Source organism: Camelina sativa, chromosome 11, assembly GCF_000633955.1.
Source record: "Camelina sativa cultivar DH55 chromosome 11, Cs, whole genome shotgun sequence".
Taxonomy (NCBI): Eukaryota; Viridiplantae; Streptophyta; class Magnoliopsida; order Brassicales; family Brassicaceae; genus Camelina; species Camelina sativa.
In genome coordinates, this window is record NC_025695.1 from 9,752,006 (window position 1) to 9,757,096 (window position 5,091).

General features: G+C 24.2%; 1 protein-coding gene across 1 annotated transcript in view; it reads left to right on the plus strand.

Moving 5' to 3' along the window:
- The window catches only part of LOC104727793 (MLP-like protein 328), a 4,208-nt gene continuing 3,939 nt past the window's right edge, over positions 4,823-5,091 (plus strand). The window contains exon 1 of the mRNA XM_010446866.2: positions 4,823-4,857. The gene's annotated coding sequence lies outside the window, so the exon portion shown is untranslated. The remainder of the gene's footprint in view (positions 4,858-5,091) is intronic.

A 5,091-nucleotide genomic window follows, 5' to 3' on the forward strand; every position in this document is an offset into this window, starting at 1 on the left:
TGGTCTTATCACCATTAAATGAAAAAGTAAGAAAGGTAGAAGTATTACCGATAAATTCCCTTTGATTTTGATTTTAGGGTCTCGCGAAAATCCCTGTATAATAAAACTGAAGTACACGATATTTTTTTGTAGACTATAGAAACACTAATTGGAATCAGACAAAGCCAAGAAGATGTTTAGAAGCTTCACAAATTACAGTCAACTCCTGCTCTCCTCCCACTTCCTTTTCGTTTTTCGTAGTCAATAGTCAAACACCAATCGGTATTTTCATCAATCTTTTAGATGAGTGCGTTGCATATATTATCTATATAATAAAATAGAAGTACACGACATTTTTTTGTAGATTATATAATAGATATATTTATGATTTTTTGGTTATAAACTTGTGACATAGGTGTATCATAATATAAGGGTTAGTCTGATTTTTAGTAAGTAATGATAGTATGGATTTAGTTAATTATAGTAACATATAAATCAATTATATGTAACATTTAAAAGATAAGGAAATCTCTCAACCTAATTAAAACAAAAATATGTAATTCTTATTTCACATTTATTTTATTTTATATTTAAATTATTTTAATTTTTTATCTAATATATTTAATTAATAAAATTTATGATTTTTTCTGCATATGATATAATTTAAATTTTTTTAAACAGACATATATTGCTCAACTGATGAATTAAAAAAAAAATACAAAATACCCTACATCACCTAAGAAAACTATGCAAAGATTCAAAGTCATATTAATAAAAAGAGACCAAAATGATTCTGAATACGAATGAGTAGAAACCTTGATTTATCAGGCATTGAAATTAAAAATTCTATGCATTTTATTATGGTTATTTATTTTAAAGAATTTCAACTTTTAATAACTTTAAAAATTCAAATGTATAACTTTTTAAACTTTTTAAAGATTATTAATATATCAATTATTAAAACATTTATCTTTTTATAAAATGTTAAGATATTATTTAAACTTTATAAGAAGTTCAAATATTTATAAGTATTTCAATTTCTAAAATAATATTTTTTTTCAAATATTTTAAATTTTAATAATATATACGAATTAAAATATCACATGACAGGTTATATGGCAGGATATGTTTGAGTTGATATTAATAGAAAATTAAAATGTCATTAATTTGGTGCTACACGGCTAAATTATCATCTCATTATTTTGTGAACTTTTTAAAACTGTAAAGATTATTAATAATTCAATTATTAAAAAATTTAATTTTTATAACTGTTTAAGATATTAATAATATTTAAACTTTATAAGAAGTTCAAATATTATAAGTAGTTCAATTTCTAAAAAAAGAAACTTTATTAAAACATTTTAAATTTTAAAAATATATTTAGATTTTTATGAAGTTTTTTCTGCGGTGTACAACGAATTAAAATATCACACGACGGGTTATATGGCTAGACATGTTTGAGTAGATATTAATAGAAACTTAAAATGTTATTAATTCGGTGCTACATGGATAAAATATCATCTCATTATTTTGTTAACAATATGAATATTAGATTAATAGATGTATCTAATTAAATCGATTAATTAATACTATAACAAAAGAATTAATATGCGGTATAGTGTAGGTTAAGTCATATAATTAACAATCGAAATACAATATATAATTTTAAAAACTAAACAAATCAAATAAAATTAACAAACTGAAATTAATATTTTTATCAAATAACATAAACTGCAGTGTACCGCGGGTCAAAATCTAGATCTACTAGAATAAATCTTACAAAATAGATGTTATTTTCATAAGTTATATTCAACATATGATTTAATGGCATAGTGTTTGAGCAAAAAAAAATTAAAACAAAAAAACAATCATATATATAACACTTTAAATAAAAATTATAAAATAAATAATATAAATGTTAACCCGTACTTTAGCACATGTCCAATTCTAGTTTGTTTTTTAGTTTGACAGATAGAGAGGGGCAAAGTTTTGTTTTTTACGCCAACCATTTCAAACCAATCCGATTTATTTAATGCATCACCATACCATATAATATGGATGTCACATTTTTTCATTTCTATATAAAATTATTAAATTTCAAGACTGATTGGTACTATGAAACTAATATTTTATAATATAAAGTTTGGTTTTTAAATTTAACCATTAATCACCACAGATTTATTTTTCTAACTATATTTCGATTTATTTTTACAAATTTTGTTTATATATTTTTAATTATAAATGAATTTAAAACGACATTTTTAAAATTTCAAACCATAACTTTGTATGTTTAAAATTTATGGTTGGTGTGATAGAAATTTAACATATTATTTACACACGACTATAGTTATTAAACTTACTAAATTAGTAAATGAAAAAAAACATTTATAAACTAACATGTAAATCACAAAGATTATAATGAAGAAATAATCTATTACTAAAACTTTTTGTACTTATATTCGATTACAGTTTTTAATTTATATAATTTCATTTACATAAGATTAAGAAACCTAAACATTTGAGATGGAATGAGAATATTTAATTAAAAACTAATAAATAAATAAATAAGTGAATATAACTAATTTCTATTTTTAACATAATATCTGATTTAATTTTATATCTTTTTCTTACAAATTAGAAAATTTAAATTATAAACATGCGTTTTGCCCAAAAAAAAATTATAAACATGCGTATACATGTGTTTTAATCTAATTTTTTAGAGTACATTTTTGTGCCATCCTCTCTTATCTTTGTATCCAAACAAGTTCCAACTAAATCCTCTACAATCCTTACAATCAAACACAATGATTTCCTTATATGATAATATTAATTTCCTAAAATCTATCTACATAATTTAAAGCAATATGTTAGATTAAAATATAATCTCCTTTCACTTTTATTTAATCTTATATTTAATTATTTAAATTACTATTTGATATATAAAATTAATAAAATTTTAAATTTTTTTTCAGCATATGATGTGATTTGAATTTTTATAAACAGATATATATATTTATTTTTTTTTTAGGATTTTTGTAACCAAACAAAGAGATTCGGATATAGATTATTTTACATTTGAGTTATTTTAATATATAATGAATATCTATATTAAACTTTTTGGAATACATTTTTGTGTCATATGTTATCCGGATTTCCACAAAATACCCTTAGGTTTAGACAATTAATCAAAGCTAATTAAGGTTATTTGTGTAGACAAACAGATGTATAGCAGGGAACATGGAGGGCACATTGTTTTGACTTTCAACATGTCGAGTGCAGGCGAAAGCCAAAAAGGCATAAATCTATTATAAGATACAATAATAAACATACCTTCGTAGAATGTTAGGTGTCTCCGGCTCCATAAATGAACATATTAAACTTTGGTCTCACCCGCTCGACCTTTAGATTAATTAAAAGTACTAATCAACGACATAAAGGCCAATTACTATATATTTGCATTAGTTAAAAATCGTAAAATACTAATCAACAACATTAAACCAATCACTTTATATTTGCATGATTAAATAAAGGTCAATTAAGTCATGGTTTAAATATAATTTAAGAATAATTAGAGTCAAGAAAAGAAGTTGATTGAAGAAGTTAACGAAAATTGAAAAAAAATTTCAAGTGAAGAAAATTGTTTCTATGAACATATTACTTACATATAGTTTCATCGATTTATATATTTGCCGCTCTTTCAAGATATGGTCGATTTTTAAAAGAATTAAAAAAATAAATGAACAATACTTAGATTCATTTTTAAAGGTGAATATATTTGTTCATCTCTTTTATTCTAACCAATGAAAATGCACCATATTATATTTTATTTAAAGAAAAATTATAAATTAAATTAATAATATATTAAAATGAAAGTTATTAAAAAATATTAATTTAGTTAATCCAAACCGACACATAATCTCGTTTAATTATAAAACCTAAATCTCAATTCTCTTTTGTGAACTCATACCGACATACAAACTCGTTTAATATTATAAAATCTAAATCTTAATTCTCATTTATAAACCCAAACTGACACATTATCTCGCTTAATTGTAAACTTAAATTCTCATTTATAAACTCAAACCGACATAGAATCTCGTTTAATTGTAAAATCTAAACCCTAAATCTTCATTTATAAACTCATTCAGACGTATAGTTTCGTTTAATTAAAAATGTAATCATAATCCTCTTATATAAATTCAAACCGATATTTAAAGTCATTTAATAAAAAAATCAAGATTTTGTTTCCTTGATTTGTTTTGTTTTTATAATTTTAGTTTTGATTTATTTTTAAATATAGTATTACTATTACATGACATCTTGTTCTATTTGATTAATTAATTACAATGGGGTGAATAAGAACGGTTCCTTCCTAGAAGTGAATCCAAATATTTTTCAAAATAAATCTATTAGGAGTTTCTAAACACTTTATTTTTAAGTATCAGCTTACTATGCATATAAATCACCATATGTATTAATGTGTATATAAATACTTATTCAATAACATTTTATTTTGTAGTTTTATGTATGCAGTAGTATATACAGAGAGATATAATTGTCCTCGCGATTAAGATGTGTATGGGCATTATTATACTTCTAGAGGATGATGTGCCAACTACCATCAATAACGTGGTCGAAACTCTATCAACTAAAAATACGACCCATAAGTGCTCATTTAATAGTGTTGGTTAAAATATGAAGAATAGAAGATTCTGGCATGCCTGTCAAATGATGAAAAGAAACGGTAGAAACCATGTTTTTAACCGTCACGTTCACTATATAAACCAAGGCGACGACAAGTGTTATCGTATCAACCAAAACAAAGCATAAGAAAACAATTAGTGGAAGCTTTAAAACGAGGGAGAGAGAGATATAGAAATGGCAACTTCGGGAACATACGTAACGGAGGTTCCATTGAAAGGATCGGCTGAGAAACACTACAAGAGGTGGAAGAACGAGAACCATGTCTTCCCTGACGCCATCGGCCACCACATCCAAAACGTCACCGTTCACGAAGGTGAACATGACTCCCACGGCTCTATCAGGAGTTGGAACTACACTTGGGGTACACATTTACTTATACACTTTCTCTCTCTATTTAACACTTTTTTT